The sequence below is a fragment of the Armigeres subalbatus genome, chromosome 2 (assembly GCF_024139115.2).
Source record: "Armigeres subalbatus isolate Guangzhou_Male chromosome 2, GZ_Asu_2, whole genome shotgun sequence".
Classification (NCBI taxonomy): Eukaryota; Metazoa; Arthropoda; class Insecta; order Diptera; family Culicidae; genus Armigeres; species Armigeres subalbatus.
The window spans coordinates 155,934,150-155,959,052 of NC_085140.1; the positions used below are offsets into that span (position 1 = coordinate 155,934,150).

General features: G+C 38.0%; 2 pseudogenes; both read left to right on the plus strand.

The window, feature by feature from the left end:
- Positions 1 to 24,903, plus strand: part of LOC134211054 (AFG3-like protein 2) — a 102,822-nt pseudogene that overhangs the window by 25,115 nt on the left and 52,804 nt on the right.
- Positions 21,294 to 22,019, plus strand: LOC134215379 (uncharacterized; annotated as a pseudogene).

The window sequence follows — 24,903 nt, forward strand, 5'->3', positions numbered from 1 at the left end:
TCCCTGGTTTCTCCATACATGTTTCTATATAAACATCCAATTAGCGCCGCCCAACCATTGATTGCTTTGGCTGCAATTTTGTCTAAAGCATCAGAGGGTATATAGAACGGAAAAAGAGGCCGGGCCCATCAAAATTTTTGAAAAACTGTTTTTGATCCAACTTATTTACCATATTAAAACCATTCGGGAAAATCAGCTAGCTTGGAGATTAGGTTTTTTACTAATCTGGAAACTATTAACTTTTCTGATTACTCAGACTTACATTTTTGCCTTTCTCGTACAACGAAGTTGTACCGAAAGGCTATCATTTCACTCCGAAAACAAACTTTTTATAGAAGCCTCTGAGACCCATAGTGTTATATGCCAATCGACTCAGCTCGACAAACTGAGCACATGTCTGTCTGTCCGTGTGTATGTATGTGTGTGCACAAAAGCTATAAAACAAACTTTTCGTATAGTCATTAACGTCATTAACGGTGTTACGCTGCATAGAGTCGAAAAAGTCAATGATCTCGGTGTTCTTTTGGACCCAAAACTGGATTTTCGGCTTCACTACACATCCATAATCTCAAAGGCCAATCGCCAACTAGGATTTATTACCAAGATAGCGCGTGATTTCACAGATCCTCACTGTCTGAAATCACTCTATTGCTCTCTAGTCAGACCTATACTCGAAAACGCATCAGTTGTATGGTGCCCCTATGAAGTTACCTGGATTCTTCGACTTGAAAGAGTGCAAAAAAGATTTGTTCGGCTAGCTTTACGCAATCTTCCGTGGAATGATCCAGATAATTTACCCCCATATACGAGTAGATGCTTGTTGCTGGATTTGGACACGTTGGAGCACAGGAGGAAAATTCAGCAGGCTACATTCGTCGCGAAGCTCTTGAACGGCGAAGTGGATTGCCCGGAATTGTTATCAAAATTGAATTTCCGAGTTCCTCAGCCGTCGTTAAGGAATTCTTCTCTTCTGCAACCAAGGTATCATCGTACCGCCTATGGATATCACGAACCTCTCTCTGCCATGATTAGAGTGTTTTCGGTAGTGGAAGCAGATTACGAATTTGAAGATTCGTCCAAAAAGTTTCGTAACAAAATCCGTAGAAGAAAATTTTGACAGTATGTTTGTATTTTAATTGTTCTTATTTTTCACTAGTCGTTAAAATGTGTTATTGTCGTTTTTACCACTTAAGTTTATTCATGTAGACAATTGTCGGATGAATTATAATAAATAATAATAATAATAATAATAGTAATTCTTGACCGATTTTCTCGCAACAAGTTTTATTCGACAGCGGACAAAGCCTTGTTGATCACTATGGTACATCGGACCATATAAACCCCATATAAGGTTGGTGTCTTAACTAAATGCGAGAAAGGCACCACCAGCACTAGGTGGATTAATCTGGGTTTTATATTAATATATGTTTAGCTTTGACTAACTACACATATCTATGGTTGCTACTCCGTGATTGACCAGAATCAAAGAAATTGCATAAAGAATGATTGAATGGTCCTTCAACTTAGTCCTTGTCAATACTCACATCAATAAAGATTTTTCATAAATTAAAAAACCCGCATAATTACCATTACTACAACGCCAAGGTGAGCCAGGGTGAGCTCGATGGGGCCCCTCTTGAGGACTGCTGGAATACAGTCAAAGCAGCCATTATCGACGCAGCGGAGAATAACGTTGCACGCTTAAAATCAATAACACAGATATGTGTTTGCATCACACAAAACGGACCTAATGCGGAACATCCCCTAGATGAGCGACAGTTACACAGGCACAAAAATGCCTCGTACGGTCGTGATAACGATCCTTTTCAACATGTAAACGTTTGTACAGATTCCTTGTTTCATGAGGAACCAAATACTGTTGAAAATATTGAAATCCAAGCTTCAATAAAACTACACGAGCTATTTTTGTGGCTGTGTAACTATCGCTTATCTAGGGGATGTTCCGCATTAGGTCCGTTTTGTGTGATGCAAACACATCTCTGTGTTATTGATTTTAAGCGTGTGGGTATATGGGACGAAGTCGACGGAACGATTGGTTCGACGAAGAGTGCAGACAGATTCGGGAGGAGAAGGACGCAGCGCGAGCGGTCGCGCTGCAGCAAGGTACCCGGCAGAACGTGGAACGTTATAGACGGAAACAGAGACAGCAGACCCGCCTTTTTCAGGAGAAGAAACGCCGCCTGGAAGAAGCGGAGTGCGAGGAGATGGAACAGCTGTGCCGTTCTCAAGAAACACGCAAGTTCTACCAGAAGCTCAACGCATCCCGCAAAGACTTCGTGCCGCGAGCCGAAATCTGCCGGGATAAGGATGGGAGCATCTTGACGGACGAACGTGTGGTGATCGAAAGGTGGAAGCAGCACTACGAGGGACATTTGAATGGCGCTGAGAGTACAGGCAGTGAAAGTCAAGGCAGCGGAGGAGATGACTACGTCAGTTCAACGGACGATGGAAGCCAACCAGCCCCAACCTTGAGGGAGGTTAAGGATGCCATCCAACAGCTAAAGACCAATAAAGCAGCTGGTAAAGATGGTATCGGAGCTGAGCTTATCAAGATGGGCCCGGAAAAGCAAGCCACTTGCCTGCACAAATTGATAGTCAGAATCTGGGAAGCTGAACAGCTACCGGAGGAGTGGAAGGAAGGGGTTATATGCCCCATCTACAAGAAAGGCTGGAGCTGGAGTGTGAGAACTTTCGAGCGATCACCATCCCTAATACCGCCTACAAAGTGATATCCCAGATCATCTTCTGTCGTCTGTCACCATTAGTGAACGAGTTCGTGGGAAGTTATCAAGCCGGCTTCGTTGACGGCCGCTCGACTACGGACCAGATCTTTACTGTACGGCAAATCCTTCAAAAATGCCGTGAATACCAGGTCCCAACGCATCATCTGTTCGTTGATTTCAAGGCGGCATACGACAGTATAGACCGCGTAGAGCTATGGAAAAAAATATATAAAAAATATATAAATATCACGTCAATTGTGCTGAGCTTATGTTGTTTAGTTTTTATCGCAATAAAAACAAACTACTGCAATAATAGGACGCAGTTGCCTATCGTTGCGATATTTTTTGAAGGTCAGTCTTATTATTGCGGTATTGCCTGTATTTCTTATGGAGGGTGATACCACAACAATAGGACCTTAGCACTACCGCAATAATAGGCTCAAAAGACGCAATTTTTTAATGAGAAATGTTGATGTTTCATTATTTTGAACGGAATTTTGTCAAACAAAAGGTGTTCTAGTGGTTGATTCGAAGAGTTTTAGCGGATCCACAATTGGTTTTGATGTTATTATATCCAGGATGGACTATTTAAACACTACCACAACATTAGGACATACCACAACGATAGGACGTTTTACCCTACTATTTTTTTGTTGCCTTATGAAATAGAGCTTGCCGAGCCTTTTGTGCCACTTCAAGTTTTCGTTACTTGGCAGAATTATGCTCACATATCTTGTTGCCTTCCAATTTTGCAATTATGTACGACATTGGTATGATTTATTTTTGGATTACTTTTAGACCACTGTTTCCTTGAAATTTCTTCGCTCATATTTTGCCGTAAGCTGGCTTCTCATCCCTCGTTTGTCCTTAAGAAGGGCCATTATTGGGATTTTTCCAAAATCCTTCGACTACACACTTAAATTATTTTGTAGACCTCGGCAAAATTTTTGCCGAGATTCCAACAGCCGAGATCTTGGTGATATTTTTTACTGAAATTCGGTAATTTCTTTACCGAAATTTTGTCAACATTTTGCCGAAATTCGGCAGTTTACTCGGTAACGATTACCGATCACTCGGTAAAGTTTACCGAAATCTCGGTAAAAGTTTTACCGAAATTCGTCGAAATTATTACCAATATCTCGGCTGTTGGATTCTCGGCAAACGGTAAACTTAGAATTTTAAGTGTGTACGGTATGTGATCGGAAGCCTTTAGGACCGATTTCACTGGAAAAGCGACATGCATCATTTTACGATGTCATTTTTACCATTCATTTCGAAGGAATATGCTGCAGTCGCCCTATTTCTGCTATATTACCGAAAACAAAGCTCGGTTTCATCAGTTTATGCATACAACTTCCCATTCCGTGTTAGTTGTTAGCAACTGACTCAAAATCGAAATAAATATCGGTCAACAGTTTTACATTATGATTTTTTTCAAAGTTATGCTATTTTTATTTCGCACCTTTTTCATGAATTTTTCAGCCCAAATGTAAATGGTCCGCATTAACCAATGTAATGCACTGAAAAGTTGTAATACAGAATGTGCGTACATTCTGAACTGAAATTACGGTCATTTGTTCATAATTTCAGGAAATATGAGTAAAAAAACATGGTGGTGCTAGTTTTATTTCGCTCAGTGTCCCTTTTTAATTATTTATCTCGACTTCGTTACACTCTTTTGTGCTTTAGCATGTGAAATAAAGTTAAATAATGCAATCGTGTTTTACACACTTTTTGTTTCAAATTTGAATAACTTCCCTCTATGTTTCAGGCATTTAACGCAAGTTACAGTAGACTAATACACTAATACAGGCGAAAGACGAATATTGTTGCTGATAAATTTCTTAATTTACAAAGCTAGTAGCAGCTGATAGGATTATAATTTACAAATAAGAATCCCTTCAATTTGATCATAGTTTAGTTTTCGGCCCCGCACGGTATGTCCCTAAGCTATGTTTGTCTAAGCTATTAGGAAATGTCTAATCACGGTACGTGCACAGACGTTACGTAGATAATTTCATTCGCATTTTTTTATGCTTATCAGTTCATGAGTAATTCCTGCAATCAGAATCTATACTGTTATTCACGTGTTATGCAATTCATCATTCCGTTTGCAGTTATTGAGTTTCGGTTATTGCAGTGCCTCAGTATGTCACTCAAAATTAGGTTCAATTTAACTAAAAAAATCTGAATGGTGAGACACATGGAAATGACAGCTAAAAGGTTTCAATTAGTCCAACATCATTCCCAATTCACTTTTGTTTGGCTTTTTAACCCGTAGACGAATATATGTAGAATGCACAATGATCGAAAGATGAATGCAATGTGGAAAAAAAGTCTGATTTTTACAAAAGATATTGTTGATAAACATGTAGCGCTAATGTGGTTTTATATTTGATTTTTGTTTATATTTAGCATAAAAAATATTTTGAATAAATAGAATATATTTACCAGTATATTTTTGAGACAGCTAATATATTTGTACATACACAAATTGTGCTAGTTTTTTAATCGGTTTCTAAATCCTATTCGTGTTCTAAAGTGATGACCAATCCACTCACCCTGACAATTTAAACAAATGTCTGTCTGTTCGAGGGTGTTGGATTCTCTCGTCTTAAAACTTTCGACAAATATGGTGTATCGAATCCAAAACTTTGATGCGAAACAATTAGAGTATTAGGAATCAGAATCGCAATACTTTCTTGCAACATGAGATAATTTTCTTTTAAACGGTATACTATGGGGAGGAATATTTTTTGAACAATGATGCTATTTTTGATTTTTTTTTACTACCCTGAGATAGTATATTTAAACAGCTTTTCCTATTCTTAGGTGCTGAGTCGAACTGACATACCAAGAAACCTTAATAATATTTTTTTGGTCTATGGTTCACTTGGCATTTTACCATTGTGCGATGGTTAACGATCGAGAAGTGCGAATCGATGTGAATCAATACCATAAATGAATGGTAGGGTAATGAAAATAATTCAAACCATTATGCATATTTTGGGCGCCGATTTTTTTTTTACAAATTTTGTTTTTGTTGTTGTTGGATCACAAGTCAATTGTCAGATTTTTATATTGCCATATATATTTCCAAAAAAAAAGTAAGAAGTTGAAATGGATGTTCCTAAACGTCCTCGCAACACCAACGGTTAGTCGTTTGAAGTAAATTAACGGAAATCGAATTGATTGACCAGTTGCAGCAATTGGTGGTAGTGCGTCTGTCTGCTAGAGGCGCAATGCATGATGTATATAACCTTTGCGTATAGAAGTGGAAGAACAAAAACCGAGTCTGCCAGTGTTTCGCGAAAGTAGCTAAATGTTATTCTTTAGCCTCAGTCAGCTACTACCTAGTCGGGGTTCAATGTTGCAACGCATGGCTGCTCTCAGTCAGATGATTTTTGTTTTGCCTTACGAAAAGTATTAGACTGTATGCAACAGAGGTGCTAATGTGTGGATAGAATATATTGTATTTTACATTTCCATGCTTCTTCCGTACCACATTGCCATGGATGTTTATCACATGTATGAAAACATATTTGAGTTGGACCATATCATATAAGATGATTATTCACATTCTATCCGTTATCTTTTTTTTATAAACCCCTTTATTTTAAGCAATCTTTTCAATCTCAAACTAAATACAGGTACAACAAGGTTTAAACACGTTCAAACAAAAATTAGACGTTTCAGTATAATATATATTGTATACAAAAACATAAATCCTTAAGTGTTTAAAAAAATTATTAAAAAACACTGAGCATCGTGGGTTTGATTCCCATCGAAGGGAAAGTGGTTACCTCTAATATATTTCAAATCAATAGCTTCCACATAATGTACATAATATATCCACATGATATATGATGTATTTTTGACAACAATTGACCTTTCCCGTCAAACATTTTTATTCGCTCAATCGATTCTTTGGCTTATTTAAGGTCAACTTTCCCAAAGAACCTAATCTTTTTAAAATTTAAAACAAAAATCTTAAAAGTGCGGTTTTGTTAAGATTGGCTCGATTTTGAACGAACATCGAGTGAATTTTTCAGGCCGATTCACACGTGCAGCACTTTTCGGTTTTTGTTTTCAATTTTAAAAATAGTTAAAAAAATATATGTTCTTTGGGAAAGTTGGCCTTAAATAAGCCAAAGAATCGTCTGAGACAATGAATTGGGATCCCATTTTTGACGGGAAAGGTCAATTGGAGCTATTTCGTATATTAGAAAAGGGTATATAAATTCATTAGGAATGGGAAAAATTTGAATAGTAATTTACTCAGAGTTTTTTGTGGAATGTTTTCACTTATCATGACGAGTAAGTAGTTGGTAGAATCATACTTATCATACAATACTTATCCTGGCTTCATGCATAAGCCAATTCGCTTGCAATTCTGCATGGAGAGCATCGCGCTTGAGTTTTTTTCGGACAGAATCGCAAAGTTTCGCTTATTCACTAAAAAATGATTTCGCTCTAAAAAGCTTCAAAATTCAATAAAAGAAGACCTTTTTGTGTATATATAGATTTTTATCTAGACCAACACTAAAAAACTCAAATTTAGAAAAGGACGTAACAACCAAAATGTATTCTTTCTGATTCTTTGTCTCTGTATAAAGTTATGTATATAAACAACAACCGGAAAGAATAAATTTTGGTTGTTATGCCCTTTTCACATGTGGGTCTTATTATTATTATTATTATTATTATTATTATTGGCATTACATCCCCACACTGGGACAGAGCCGCCTCGCAGCTTAGTGTTCATTAAGCACCATCACAGTTATTAACTGCGAGGTTTCTAAGCCAAGTTACCATTTTTGCATTCGTATATCATGAGGCTAACACGATGATACTTTTATGCCCGAAAATTGCCTAGACCGGCACCGGGAATCGAACCCAGCCACCCTCAGCATGGTCTTGCTTTGTAGCCGCGCGTCTTACCGCACGGCTAAGGAGGGTCTAGTAGTATCCATTGATTTAGGCGACAAAAGCATTGCATTTATCTAAGAAGATCACGTAAAAATCATGCAACGATGCAAATCGCGAGTCGAATCAGAATCGATTTTTTTTATGAATTCCCACTAACGCTTAGTACTATTCCATTTAGAAGACATAACCACCGTCTTCGACCAGAGAGGTCGTAGTGTTTCGTAGTAAAGTCATGTCGAGACACTGACTTGGAGAAACACCCAATTCCTTTTTTAGACGGGGGAGTTAATCACAATGCACAGTGTTCTATTCCCTACAAATCAAATTCCTTTTATCATTGCTTTTTTTGATGGGATGGAAACGGGAGCTATGAGATGAAGTGCCGAAACGTTCCCCTAATTTAAATTCGTGCATGGTGCGCACTACCAATGGCATGATGTACATTGGTTAGGCTGACCAGATCATTTAGGTGAAAAAACGGGACAAACGCGCTTGCAAAACGGGACATCTCAATAAACCTTGTGATTAAATTTAAAAGTTGAGGAAATTTCAAAATTTATGAGCTCAATTTTCATTTTCCGTTCAATAAATCAGAAATATTTTAGAGTCATTTACCACCATAACATTCTATTGAATTAAGTTAGTTGTGGAAAAATACGCAACTTCAAATATTTCACTCTTCAAAGTAACGCGGACAAAAACACAAAGGAACAGAAAATTACGCAATTTTCAATATTTAAAATAAAGTAGAATTTTGAAATTTTATTTTGATCTACTCTTAGACATGCATTAAGGATTTTATTTTTGACCAATATCAAAAACTTTTCCAATTCTGAACAATTGAAAATAACAAACAATAGTCAAAGTACTATGCCTAAGGTTTTGTGAAAATTTCTTTATAATGAATATAAGTGGGAAAATATCTGCAGATAAGAATAACAAGAATCCAAACAAGAAAATGTAATTTTAATTATTTCCATGAATATTGTTGGCGCATGAGAACAAATGCAGGGTTGTTCCGACTACACGGATTTCGCGATTTTCGCGGATTTCGCGTTTTTTTTGCGGATTTGTCGCGGATTTACATAATGATTTTAGGACTTCGCGCGGATTTAGTTTAAGGTGAAAATTTAATAAATAAAATGCTAGATCTCAGGATTCTCTGGACGTTTATTTGAAAATTAGTTCTATGGTCTATCTAGATGGGCTTCATTTTCGTTAGCGTTTTGACTCAAATCCCGAACATGACTCATATTCTGAACACTGGCGTTTTAGCGCCCTAACACTATAATTTTCATCGGTTTTCCGAACTGAGCATGAGGATTACAAACGAATTCAAGCTCCTATGGATTAAAATACACGAAAAAAGCCAAAATGTTTTTTTTAAACGAGTGTTTGGAATATGAGTCACGTTCGGAATTTGAGTCAAAACGGTAAGTGCTTCCGCAGAAATTTGTTCAGATATTAAAAGGAACGCTTCAAAAGATATTCCTTAAAAAATGCGGTAATTTCATGAGTATTTTTGCAATATTTTCGGATAACTTCGATGATTCACAGGAATACACACAGAAAAATTACGAAACTTCCTAAACAATTTTGACAAGGATTCTATGAAGAATTTAATTAATAAATGTCTACAGCCTAAAGAGGATTTCTGCAGCATTTAGAATCCGTGCAATTCTGCGTAAATTCTTTAAGCGCTGACTGCAGCAATTACTGTAAAAAAAGGTTGCAGTAACGCCTTGAATTTACTAAAGAATTCTTGGAATGTTGTTCACCGGCATTCACCAAAGGAAGTCTTCAGAAATTTCCAAACTGATTTCCACAGGAATTCATGAAGGAAACTCCGATTTTTTCCCAGATTCCCAGAGAAATTTCCACAAGAATTCACGTTGCGATTTTCTCAAACATTTTTTCTGCAGTCTTTTTTCTGCAGTTCAAACAGTCAATTTCTGCATGAATTTCCAAACCGTTTTCCACGGGAATTAATAAGGGGATGTCCGCATGTAGTCTCTAAAGATTTTCCGCAGGTTGTTTTTGAATAATTTATTTAAATTTTCATCAAATTATCATATTCAATTTATAACAAAAATCCAGAATGAATTTCCGCATAAGTTCCCTGGGGAACTTTTGCAAGAATACCAGGATGAATTTCGGCAGATATTCTCGGGAATATTCGAAGCTCTACGCAATTTTATAATTACAACAAAGTTGCATAATTTATTACTTCAGCAGAAATTGCCGTTTTCGGCAGATTTTTTGTTATTTGCCAAGTTCATCTATTCATCAATTATGATCTGCATCTTTGTGCCGAATTCCACTGACAATAACGGAACAAAAAATGTCAAAATCATCATCTCATTTAAAAAGCGGTGCGTATTGGAATAGTTTTGGTTGTCTTAGCTTAGCTGTTTTCTTAGCTTCAGTATTTCTAGTGGTGGTAACATAGATGGTCGGTGGGGGTTGTTAAATTATCCAAATTTTCAATTTGGTACAAACATGTGCAAAATTGAAGCTTTTAATCATATTTAAAATCAGGAATATTAAAAAACGACCTCGAAGATAAGACGTTTAGTAGATTATGGAAACCAAAATTGATATTTCACGTGTATTTGCTTAGAATTTAGTTCTGTGTCGCGCGGGTTTGATTTTAGTCAGCGCGGATTTGGCGCGGAAAATATTTCAGGATCTCCGTAACAACCCTGCAAATGTCAAATCTTATCTATTCATGTTCTTTTTTGATCGAAACTGATTTAAATGATCCGTATTGAATCGGTTAAAGTAGCCTCACACCTTGGGAATCTTGTCTATTGATTTTGATCCCATGAACAAAACAAAAAATGAATTTCCTACTTCGGAAGATTCAAAAAGAATAATCGAAAATAGCATAGCATAGCATATGTGATTGTACAAATCGTGGGTGGCTATACAATGCTCAATTCAAGCTCCATCCGGAATAAGGACGAATGTCGCAAGAGAGGACTCTCCCCGTCGACCTCCCCTCCCTTAAACAAAAGTGACAAGAAGCAGATCTCTCTGTGGTCTATCACCTCAGAACGAAGGAAAACAATGCGAACTTGCATTCTGAGGTGACAAACTGCAAAGAAATCCCCTGCCCGTCACCTCCTTTCAAATGAGGGGAAGTCGACGAAGAGAACCCTCTCCCGCGACACCCGCTCCCCTACCAGACAGAGCTTGAATTGAGCAATCTACTGTATATTGTCGCAAATTGGTACTTGGGATTAGTACCTTTTCCTATACAGTAGCAGTTGTATACCTGGCCACGTCCTTACAATCACGGAAGGAAGGGAAGGAATGTTAGTTCAACATCTACTAGTGAAGATGCAGGGAACCCATACTACCTTCATAGATGTCTCGGGAAGGAAAATTTGTGTTAGTGGGAAAGGTGAATAATAGGGAGCTCTATTCGACAATATAGAGCGTTTGTCAATAACAGTATATGCTGTAAAAATAATAAAATATATTCATCAATTTACTTACGAACCGTCCTAAGAGAAAAACAAAACAAAACACAAAATTTCGGCAAATCGCGCGATCGTTCTGCCGTCCGAAACAAGAGCCAACACGCACTGAACTAATTAACTTTATTACCGGCCGCGCAATGCAAAACACAAAATTTCGGCAAATCGCGCGATCGTTCTGTCGTCCGAAACAAGAGCCAACACGCACTGAACTAATTAACTTTATTACCGGCCGCGCAATGCAAAACACATTCAAAAAGAATAATCGAAAATGAACATTAATTGCCTAAAATAATGAATTTGTTTGAATAATATTTTGGAGCTCTTGGAAAGAATCAATAAAAATACGGAACAAATTGAGGATTTTTTAGATTACGACGGGACAGCACAATAAGGTCTAAAAAACGGGACTGTCCCGTTAAATACGGTACGTATGGTCAGCCTAGCATTGGTCCTGTTTGATGTCGTCCCACGTGTATTTAATTTCCAGATTGACCCACGTTATAGGGAAAATTTCGTTTTTTTTGCATTTCTAGACTGCTGCTTTACATGCAATTTCTAATATTTTTATGTAGAAAAATTTGTGATTATTTCAAGGCTACGTATCGCTTACCCTAGCATTTAGAAGATGTTGCCAAGTGATGCAACAACTCGACTTTCCCAGTGTTACTAGTCCCACACAATTTAATTTACGATTTATATCGCAGCAATGCTAATGTAGATGCTAATCAATACAGTTGCTGAGTAAATCAATTCAATATTGAACAGAAGACTAAAAGGCATAAGCTCAATCGTTCAATGATAAGCATGCCATTTCGGATAGCTTTGTACGTTCGCAAATTACGTAATGCTATAATTCATTTTTATCACTTACCCACCATATTGAAGCATTTTTTTTGCATTACAGTTTTCTATAATTTGTTTGGGTCATAACGCTCTAACAAACTTCCTCCCTCTTGTTTGATTTTAAATGTATAAATCACGAATCAATTGGTTTCTCTTCTTTAATAATGACTCTTTGTTTTTATTTATTTAATTGAAAAATCTTTACATTTTTCAAAACATATGAAAATAGAGATGTCGGACAAGCCATTCTGAAGATACTATTCAAAAAATGTTAAGTCATTGATTCACATGTCGTCAAGCGGCGTGGATACTTTAGTAAAGCGTTTTCAGTTTCGTATACTCATAAAACAATATAGAGCTAGCCCTCTGAAAATGTGAGGACAAATATTTTAGAATTGATAAAAACGAACATTGTTATTATGAACAACTGTATTTTATTCAGAAAGGATGTGTCCAGGATATGACTTTATTTTTGATGTTTCATACCTGCCTAGATTCTCTCTATCATACAATGATGGCCAAGACCTGAACAAAAGCTAATGCATTGTCATTCGAACTTTTTTTTTTTCATAATTGGCTGATTATTTAGAACAATAGGTAGTTCTAAATGTAGGATAAACTTTGTTTGTCTATGACTGAATCTTTGCACGTACCAATAAATACTGAACGTGTCAAGAGCCGATTCATTGAGAATTACTCACTGGCAGCAATATTTAGGAAATTGAATCACCCACACCAGTTGTTTTTCACTGATAGAAGTTAGGAAGTACCCACCTGAACGGAAAAAAACATCGGCTGGTATTGAAACAGAGTACTACCGGGACTTCGTTTCTTATCTAACTTCGCGTCGAGCGCATAGTCAAGTTTGGTTTATCAGCAGTACAATACATCTATGGCACGTGTGGGATAAGCATTTCGCGCTAGTTGCGCTTTACACACGTACATTTATCGATACGTCTAGAATAGAGCTAGGAGCCGATTATTTACCTTCATCTGAATATCAAAGTGAAAATAAGAATGCAATATTGGAAAATTATATAGATATAATAAAATTCAAGTTCCCTCATGATTTCAAAAGCTAGTTATTCAAAAATATCGGTTTCATAATGAAATGTACTGAAACCGTTTTAAGACAAAACTCAATGGAAAAAAATCTTCAAATTGGAAATAAACTTATGTGGTGTGGTGCTTCACTTAACGAAAGTTTTTTGATTAAGATAAAAAACGAGTCGACACAGTTTACAGTTGTTACAGAAGCTACAGAATTAATTAGGTTGTGAAGTACAGCGAAGAAATTTGTGAGATTACAATATATTCAGACATTCGCGGATACAGATACAGGGATTTTCTAGCAGAATCCTAGATGAAATCATGTTAAACCGCCGAGGAAACCACAGTGAAACGTGGTACACCAAAGGAAATTCTACTGATTTGTACAAATACTCTGAAAAAATGAAGTCATCCTTGTCTATATAACTTTCATCGTCACTCTAATGTGCACAAGAAGCAGTAACGGCCGAGGGCAACACACACGATATTGCTGAAACCTTCTGGGTTTATATCTGCAATGTCATTATTTCCTCATTTCTCAATCACAAATAGGTATGTTCTGAGTGCGGAAAACAAATTTATACTACGAAACATTACATTTCATTCGCTAACTGATCATTTAAATAGTGGTTCGATGATCGTCGAGTTGAGTCCTTGAAAGGTGCAATCTTAATAAGAAAATTCAGTATCTATCTGGATCACATCACTTCGTTTCCCGTTGTTTTCGAGCACATTTTTCCTACATGAAGCGTGTTTCGTAGAAGTCGTGACCATGTTGCGGTGCTGATCGCGCCTCTCAATCAATGCATAATGAACCGACCATTTTTATCCGGTCTCCGATTCACAATTCCAGCCTCAGGTAGTGTAGCTAAGTTGACCCGTCAAAACAGTCAACGGATTACGAAGAATAAATATGCGAAGAAGCACAAAAGAATTCGTTAACTAAGTGGTTCTTTCCATTAAGCAGTTAGTGATGAGGGGTGAGTAGCAATGAGTTTGTGTCGAACTAGTTTGTTGTAAATGTAGGTACAGGAACTGGAGTAGAAATCATATGCGTCTGTGATGGCCCGAACCCGGTACGGAAGTAAAATAAACTTAAATTTATATCGCTTTACCTAAAGTGAAGCTTACCATGCTTTGGCATCTGCATCATTGCCGTTTTAAGGGTTGCTGTGATATGCTTTTTTGGGCGCGTGCATTTAAGAGCTGAACAGAATAGATACGTTTGCGTAACTTTTACAGTTTTCTATTGGGAAAACTGCCAAAACGTACGCAAATGTATCTATTTGACACACATGCTCAAGTGCGATTGAAGCCACACATCGTACGCTTGTTTTTCGAGGCAATCAATTAATTCCAAAACACACAACCCAACTTCTAATAAATCATACATAAACTAATTAAAAGTTGATTTAATCAAACTGCAATGTTCTGTGGAGTTTGTTTTCGATTGAGCTGACATTTTTAGAGATTTATTCTCTCTCAAAATGAAAATCCTGCCCCATAGAATTTAATACCTTTCTTCTTCCCATACAAGGCTGGGCAGTCTAGTGTACATAAAGAGGCTTTCAGATCACCTCAAGGGTCTTCAGTAAGTATTGTAAGCAAAGGCATAGCATCGACAATCCGGAGATGGCGAGTTCGATTTTCGGTCCGGTCTTGGATGTTTTCTGGTGGGAAATATTCTCGATTCACTGGGCAGACCAGATATTTTTTTCAAGTTCGTTTATTTGATAGCCTCAGGCGGGTACTACACTTTACGGAGCCATGGTTCTTTGTGATATGTACAATCCATATCATTTTATTTTTAAGTCAGTAAGAGAGGGGTAGAATCCAACGAGGTTAGTTTACTATGTTTAAGGATGGACGGGACATAGGATTCTGGATCAGGAAATGTCGGCTGCTCATCCAGGTATTTGTCGTAAGGGACAATGTGGCATGTCCGCGTGCTCGAGGATTGGTTCGACTGGGAGCATCTTTCGGATGGCCAGAGTAGTTCGGATCAACGGAACAGAGAGACAAGGACAAAAAAACTTTGACAAAAAAAAAAGATTTCGGTATCAGAATCACAAATAAAACTATAAATGGCCTGCATATAGACTGCATCACGATCCCCCAAAACACTTTAAATTTCTCTGAAGGGTTACCTCGGGCCACTATGATATCCAATAGTCGCTCTCCTGAGGTGTCATTTTCCGAGCAGAACCAAACTACGTGATCGATGTCATCGTAACCGGCTCCACACCTAAATAAGTTGCTATCGACAAGGTTACTTCTGTACAGATTGAAACCGGCCGTACGAAAACCATTTTTTTGTTAAATATCTTGGCTGTGGATATGCACAGCACATGTTTCGAAATGGATAAATTGATATGAAATTTGCGAAAAAGAATCCACGTGTCTTGGAGGGACTCGAACCCTCAACCTCCTACTCTCTAGATAGGCGTGATAACCCCTTCGGCCGAGTTGCCGAATAATATGCAATTAATTGTAATCAAGTGTCGGTCTTTCACCGTCATTAGTCGTCTAAGTACACGCGACCGCTTACGTAAGGCAATCAAACTCATCAAATGCTTTAGCCAAGCAAGCCTTTGGCACAGCAGAGTGCGATTGATTCGCATTCTATACCAGCCCGCCCAGCCTGTTGTTGGGAGGCATGGAGTGCGATCCTCTCGTTTAATAAACAATGTGCACTCGCTTGACTGTGGATATACAACAGTAAAGCACATGTGGAGATTGGACAAATCAAGCATCCGAAAGATATTCAATTTGCAAAAAAGAGAGCTAAGCACGGTGGAGGTTGGTACTCGGATTCTGATGGCTTTTCCGCAAACGTGACCTTTAAGTGGTCTTGTTGTGTAGGGGTTATCACGCCTATCTAGAGAGTAGGAGGTTGAGGTTTCGAGTCCCTCCAAGACACGTGGATTCTTTTTCGCAAATTTCATATCAATTTGTCCATTTCGAAACACGTGCTGTGCATATGCACAGCCAAGATATTTAACAAAAAAAATCCAATATTTTTGGAGTAGTACAATGTTGGGAAAAGTGGGCAAATCCGTCACCTTAAGATAATTTACATATCTTTCATTTATGAAGTAATTTTGCGGACTATAAATTTCATACGAACATACTTTGGTCCTTTATGAAGTCTCACGACAATATTTCATAATAAAATTAGATTTCTAGTGAAAACTAGAACAATCCGTTTTCAAGCTTGGCCAAAACCAACTTATCAAGTTAGGCAGGGGTCGAACCTAAATGAAAATGCTGAACGACAATCTTTTAGGTATTTATACGGCGAGAAACGCCCATGTTGCGTAACGTATTTTATGAATCTTTCCCTAGAGACCGGATTAGATATATTTAGGCTAGAAAACTAAAATATACGGTACTTCTTTGAGCACTTTTGTTATCCGACCTGTAGATTATCCTTAATGACACAATCTTGCACCCTACACTTATTATCACGCGCAATGACGATATGTTTATTTAATCAATTTCTGATTTAGCTTCTCTTTTTCAATACTACAATTACGCGAATGAGGAGTCTGATAAAACAGAAGTATTTCATGTTTGGAAGCCAGGTGTGGGGTTTACCCCAATCGAGAACATAATAATATTCTGAGCTACATGTGGGTGTTTATACTTAGAAAATTTAACTATTTTTCCACAATATTGTGGGCTTCGTGGCCGTGCGGTTAGCGACGTCAATCGCCTATACGCATGTGCTGTGGAGTGTGGGTTCGATTCCCACCCCGGTAAGGAGAAAACTTTTCGTAAAGCGAAAAGCTCTCCACTGGTCCACTGGGTGTTATGTAAATGTCCTGTCCTTTGTCTCATGCTAGATGTTAAGTGTTCAGTCTGTGCGACCTCTGGTCGAAGACGGTGATTCTGTCTTTTTTTTTTTTTTTAAATATATTCAAAATGATGTTATGGATAATACCTACCTGGATACCTGGTTGGCTACAGCGTCGAAGCACCGTATTTTATACGATTCACATTTTTTTCTAGTATACAATTGATACCAGAGTGTAAAATAATCGAAATTTTTTAGTGAAGTCCATTTTTCTTCATTTGTCAGTTCACTTCCGACACATTCATAGTCGGCTCTGGACAGTCAATATTCAATTGAATATTAGTCATTGAATATTTATGCACCTTTTACAAATAGATAAATTATCTGAAATCTGAACATGTTTCAAATGAGTAAAGGTATTTATCACACAGGACTGAACCCGATTTTCATCCGCGAGGCACTTTCAGCGGTAAACATCAACATGAACAATGATAATTATGTTTTTTCTGCACATAGTAAACACATTCAGTGACAGTTGAATGAATGAGTTCGTGGAGTAGTCGTCTGACTATGTCATTCTATGTGTTGAATATTCATGCGATGTTTGTCAAAATTCGGACCGAAGTTGCTTCATGAAGATGAATATTTTAAGCTCTGATTGATACAGCTCATGATTCATGAGTCTGCGCCACACACCATTTCCTAGTTTCCCTCCGAGTATTGTACGCAGCACTTTTCGCTCGAAAACCCCGAAAGCTCTCCGGTCCGCCTCTTTTAACGTCCATGCTTCATGTCCATAAAGGGCCACTGGTAGAATCAGAGTTTTGTATAGAGCAAATTTCGTTTCCGTCTGCATGTTGCGGGACCTAAGCTGGTTACGTAATCCGTAAAAGGCCCTATTCGCAGCAGCAATACGTCTTTTCATTTCACGGGAAACGTCATTGTCACATGTCACAAGCGTTCCAAGGTAAACAAATTCTTCAACAACTTCAAACACATCCCCATCAAGCACTACCTCAGCACCAACACCACTAGGTCTTCCTCTATCTCTACCTGCCACCATGTACTTTGTCTTGGTAGAGTTAATGGTTTAGTTATGGATCATAGACAAATCAGATTCTGAAAATCAACAAATCATTCTAAAACAAACTTATATGTACCGTTTTCACTCAAATTCCGAACATGTCATTTGAACCTTATTCGCGTAGTTTTCTCCATAGGATCTTGAATTCTTTTGCAATCTTGGTCCTCCGTACGGAAAACCGATGAAATTTTTAGTTTTAGGGTGCTAAAACGCTAGTGTTTGGAATATGAGTCATGTTCTTTCCTTTCCTCATCATTCGCAAGGATGGGGAACTCAAACAATAAAGAATACAGGGCAGCACAGATCTTGACTGCTGGCATAGCCCCGGGGCACATCAAAACCTTGTGTACCAAAACCAACCTGTTTTACTTATCGCTTACGTATGATTGATAATCCACACCTTCCCTATTGGAGGTAACTGAAAACCGCAATTTAGCCCTGCTAAATTAACCTTGTTATGGAATAGTTTGTTTCTTGCGACTTGTAAATTCATGAAAATTTAGAGATACTAGGGTTGATAATTCTCCTAAAGCTGGTTCCGCTAACTATCAACTTCGTTGAGCTGTGTTTAATGCTTATGGGATTTTGAGAACAGATAATAATCACATTGTTCCCTGCACCGAATGTTTTTTTTGCAAGAGCGCCCATCTGAAACGAATAAAACCGACGCATGTTAGATAAGAATAATCAAATTAAATAGAGTACAGGGTCCGGCAATTGAAGTGCTACATTAGAATAAACAGATGAATTGATCAAAACAAAAATGTTTCATTTCAATTTCATTCAAAGTCACAAGAAAACATACCCCTTTTGAAAGTTCACTGAGGAAGTTCATCTTTTTTGTCCTTGAGTTTTACCGCTGGTAGCAGGCGATCAAGGAATACATCGTACGAGGCCCGCAGGTGATCTTGTGGGGGCTTCAGGACTAGCACAAAAACATGATGTTTTAGAGCAGACGCGGTCTCCAACATATTCCAAACGATCAGGTTCGGCAAACTCGTTGACCGCTCTTAGCTCGAAATAAACCCTGAAAACTCCTTAGTTGGGTTTTCTTCATTTTTTAAGTCGGAGTCTAATCCTGTCATAAGAGCCCTTGATGTCAAAATAACGACGTGCCAACGGTTCCACGATGTTTTGTAGAACTAGCTCCCAAGACGTATTATGTATTATATTATTTTTACTCACTTATGTAGCAGTTCAATTACCGGACCCTGTATGACAGTGGTCCCCAGCATGCTGACTATCAAGGGCCGCACAGCAATTTTTAACTGTTGAAGCGGGCCGCAGTACATTTGCAACATTTGATTTTTATTCCATATTTAATTTTCTCTTCTCATTCTTGGCATTACATCCCCCACTGGGACAATGCCGCCTTGCAGCTTGTGTTCTCTTAGCACTTCCACAGTTCAGTGGCGTAGCCACGGGGGTGGTTTTGGACATAAAGCGCACTCCCCCCCCAGAGACAAAATTTCTGGAAGAATTTTTTTTTGGAATATTCTGGAATTAAAAAAAAATGTTCAAAAAACCCGCCCCAGATCAATTTTCTGGCTACGCCATTGCCACAGTTAATAACTACGAGGTTTCTAAGCCAAGCTACCATTTTTGCATTTGTATATCATAACGCTAACAAGATGATGCTTTTACGCCCAGGGAAGTCGAAAAAATGTCCAACCTTAAAAATTTCCTAGGAATCGAACTCAGCCACCTTCAGCATGATCTTGCTTTATAGCCGCGCAACTATCCGCACGGCTCAGGAAGTCCCTTTTATTGAATTTTGGGCTTTCATCAAGGTTTTCAAATTTGTTTTGTATTTTGACCAAAATCTTTTATTTTTGTCAATCTTTTACGAATAACATACTTGAGAAGACATTTTATTCTACAAATTTCATCGCGTAGCTGACGTTTAGTTGTTATTGTGGTAGCAGACTTAAGAAAAGAAAATTCTTTTCGAATCAACAGAAACATTAGATCAGTAGGTACACATTATTCTAAGCTTCTTTTCCATAAGATATGTTGACTGATTTCAAGATTATGACTTCATAATTTTACGCACGAGGATTATTGTTCACTATAACTTGTTGTGGCAAAAACAAAAACGACTACATGTTTCATACGTGTTTTTGAATCTCGTTGAACCTGCCATCAGTGTTGAATAGAAATTGTGTAAATCTGCTTTCCGAACTATTTACCGTGTTTTCATGACCATGTTTTCATGTTCATGTTTTTTTTTGGCGTTGATCATTCAGTAATGTATCAGTTGAATGTTTTCCCAATCCCAACTTATATCGAAGATTGAAAAGATTCCTGATACGGAGAAGCAAATGATAACATTATTTTTACCTGAAACTCCCTTTTAAACAAGCTTAGATTTTAGAAAAAATACATATATGCTATTATCATAAACCGGAGCAATAATCTCGTAGTGTGTACAACATTTAAGAAGTGATAAATTTCATTAATAATATCAACATCAATAATGATGTGAACTTGACAGGTTCCCAGAGTACAACGAACAAATGATTACGATGGAAAGATTTTCCTATTATGTATGGCTGATTAATGGGCCACATGTAGTATATTTTCTGAAGTCCTTCGCGGGCCGCAGGAAAAGGCTTGGAGGGCCGCATGCGGCCCGCGGGCCGCACTTTGGGGATCACTGCTGTATGACAACTGGTTGCGCTCGTTGTATTTATCGAACGTTGAATGACTCGCGATAACAAAAAATAACTTGTGTCGAAATGATTGTGGCAACGGAAAATGATGGCTGACCTTAAGCTGATCATCGGCACCTATGAACAATTTACAGCGGATTTTAAAGTGGAACCATTTAAAACGAATCCCTCTCGTTCGCACATGAAAAATAATTCTCAACATACAATCATACGGTCTCAGTAAGGGTACTTACCACGGCGAACTGCCTGCATCCGGCGGTTCGAACAATCGCATCTGTACCTTCGATTCGGGAACAGGACTGCTAAAGGATGAAATGCTTCATCCCAAAGGAAACGTCTATTGCTAGGCTGTTTAGTGGAAGCTGTGATCCGTAAGGGTAATGGTCGGCCATCAAAACAAAGCGCTTGAACATCGATAAAACCAAGATTTTTTTATGTACAGGTTATCCGACTTGTCAATATCCCCAACTCAGCCATCTTGGATTTTTGCATGGAGTTTATGCTCGTTTGTTTACGTTTTGCACTGAAAATGTATGTTTCCCCCCCGCGCTGGTTATTCCCATCTACTGACGAAGTCGGATAACCTGTATACATAAAAAAAATCTTGGATAAAACTTCGATGGATGCCAACAAAGAGGCGGTGCTCCGGTTCGACATTCAGCCAGACTGGAGCTTATATTGAGTTCTGATATGAACGATCAAACATGGAATCTGGTAACTGGAAGAGCCATTTCAACCAGCGGACTTCAAAATGATCCGAAGTACCATGTGCTATTTCTTTTTCAAATGGAGTCTTAGTGGGGACAGCTTCGTCCTAATGGACGATCGGATGGTAGATGTCATTTGGTCATTTATTGGAAAACAAACACAGCACGCAGTGTCCAAGCAAGCCGGTTTGTCTGTGCTGGATCTCCGGCACTTAACTGACGTGCGATGGCGGTCGGACTAGACGACGATCATCTGATGATGTTCAACGTGGATGACATGAACGAACCGGAGAAGAAACCCATTTATGAATCACGAGTGAAAGCGATGGCGTGTGTTAGAGATCTCGTAGCTACTACTTCCAGTGCAGGCGATGTCAAAGTTTTCATTGATTATTTGAAACTGAAGCTGAAACACTGTATCGGGTGCACACCCAATTGTATGGTCGTTACGGAGGCGGATAAATCCACTTTCCACAAGTATTTTCAGCAGTCAGTAAATTAAAAGGTTGAAATCTGAAAGAACTTGAAAATGATTCGGACAATCGAACAGGTCATTGTCGAAAGGGAAGACCTCATACAAAAAGCAAGTGAACAACCGCGCTCAAAAAATGGATTAAAAACGCGATCCCTTTTGCTAAAGGAAACCAATAACAACAGGAGTATCTTTTTGTTAAACAAACCGAAAGATTATTCACAATCTAGGCCGTAGGAAAACGAAATGTGATGAGACTAGAAAAAGAAACAGACATGTAAAAGGTGCTTGGCTTCGTAGTAGTGCGGTTAGCGATGGTAGTCGTCTACACGCATGTGCTATGGAGTGTGGGTTCTATGCCCCCCTAGCAAGGAGAAAGTTTCCCCGAAACAAAAGAAAGCTATTTCAAAACTCTCTACTTGGATTGATCTTCGCTTCCCCCTGTTTTAAGCTTTATTCAAAATCGAAGATAGGAAAAATATTTCCAAAATTTTACTGCTTTAGCTTAGTTTAGAAGATTTTTTTTTTTACAATTTTGATCATATTTTGGACAACAATCATGATTTATTGAATATCTTTTGTAACTATAGTCTGAAACCAGTTTCGGTATCAGAGCAGCTGTTCCAGAAATTCAGTGACGTTTTTCTTGTGTGCATGCAATCATTTCTTACAGCCTCAGTATTGTTAAGTGGAATTCAATCAACATAACCCAAATAGTTTTGCGTTAAATGGCTCCGTCGTCCGTCACTGAGGTATCTCTCCCTTCCCACATCAATAACACATCGACAACCATTCTCACCGCATAATAACCCGGGCAGAAGAATGATATGTGCGAAGCGAGAAAGGTGGATTCATCTGGTGGAAGAGGATTTACGGAACCTCCGTAGACTGCGTGGTTAGCGACGTGCAGTCAGAGTACTTTAAGTTAAATCTTGGCCAGCAAATGGAAAGAATTACGCGAACGAAGTTGAAATGGGCATTCAAAAGCGAGTGTTCAGAATATGAGTCATGTTCGGGATTTGAGTCAAAACGGTAAATAAATAGATAAATATTTCCCAAGAAGGCTAGGTTCCATCCGGAAGACGCTTCCAGTCGAACCATTCCTGGATCGCGATGACGCGTCACATCTTCCCTGTCGTCAAATGCCGGAATATGAAGCTGACATTTCTCGATTCCGAATCCTATGCCCCATCCATCCACAAATATTGTAAATCTATCCTCGAGTCACCACGAGTACGTTGGCTTATATCCCTCTGTTACTATCATATTAATAAGATGATATCGGTTGTACATATCACAAAGAACAGTGGCTCCGTAAAGTGTTATACACGCCTGAGCCTACCAAATAAACGAACTTAGAAAAAAAAAGAAGGCTAGGTGGATTAATAAGATCTCTTTAATCTGATTTCATCCCCTCATACATTATAATAAAAATATTTTGCCCCCTGTTTCATTCACACCTTTTGAAGGCTCCGAATGTCGATCACACCGGCAATATTGCCCGGATCGGAAGTAAATAAAAAATGAAGAACTTTTTGCCAGTCACTTCGCTGTTGCCTTGATCGTGAAATGCTTGAAATATGAAGAACAGACGTCTAACTCATTGGCGTAACTAATGAAAAATTCTAGGGGGGGCTACCTTTTTGTTAAACTTTTCTATTTTAACACACATAACACAGAAAGTTTACCATTTTCGCTCGATTCAACTAATGTATATTGTTCGCAAGTTGGCCTACCAGATATCAATGGACGACTTAAGTATTTCAAACGATGTTCATCGACGCTCAGCCCTGTTTTTAAAAACCATAAATGTCGTAGGATTCAAAAAATCCTTGATAGGTTCAGAAAACTATAGGTGTTGCGCTCGCCGTAAATATAATGTGAAGTACGATCCTTTTTTTGTTTTTATTATCGAGACTTTCAGCACGAGGCAAGCACGATCCTGATTTTTAAAGGATTTTTTGATTTGCTTCGAACCTAGAATACATTATAAATTAAATATTGGATAAATTAGTTAGTTAAACTCTTTTTGCCAGCTTTCAATTCAGTGGCCTGGCAATTCCTACGAGCTTTCAAACGGCGATCTGACCACAACAAACTAACCTTTCTTTTCTGTTAGAATAACTTCTAGGATGATTTTAAAAAATCAGTTTTACATCCCATTACAACTTATTGGTCGTTAATTTTAAATTAAGTTAAAAAAATTGCAACAAATTAACTCATAAGAGCATTTGTTAACACATAAGAACATTTAACACGTATCTTTTCTCTGTTTCACGCCTACTGAGACATTTTCACTGGTTTCATTGCTGCAGTGACAATAGGAGTTTAGAGAATTAAAAAGCATGCGGAGTTCTAAAATCCATCAGAAAGAATACAAAGTTCTTTCTTATTCAACTTTTAGTTACCTCTACTTGAAATCTAAGAGTTTTACCGAACCTTTCTCAAGAAGCCTACAGTGATAATTAAAATGTGCTGCAGCTTTTAGGATTGGTATTAGTTAGGAAAGTTAAGATCATACGCTCGATTTAGATAACAATTACTTACAAAACCTTGGAAAAACTTGAATATCTCAAGGAATTGTCCATTATCCATTAAGTACTTGTAAGACTAACAAATAATATATTTTAATTCACTTGTTGATAAGGTATTTCCTTTGGTATTTTAAAAGCTATACGTGTTTTGAGGGGTCCTGATTTTGTCGTGAGCAAGCCTTAAAACAATTGCTCGAAGTTCAAAAACTTGAGCGAATAGATTCAACTTGCTGTAGTGTTTCGAAGAGAGGGATTGGATAATGAAGACAATCCTTTCTCTGCATTTCCCCCGTATATAATCAGTGGACTAGATATGAGCAATACTTATACAAAGTCACAAATTTTCTAGGGGGGGCTAACCAGATCCTAGGTGGGGCTATAGCCCCCCCTAGCCCCCCTGTAGTTACGCCAATGGCTAACTATAGCAAAGCTGTGTTACGATTCAAATTTAAATTCGCCATAGTAACATAACGAAGATATTATGGTCATGATGATTACATGCGGATATCTTCATTTATCTAATTACAAATATTCTAAACTATATTAGTATATCTACCTATTCTGCTACTTATTTTATTACATAAATA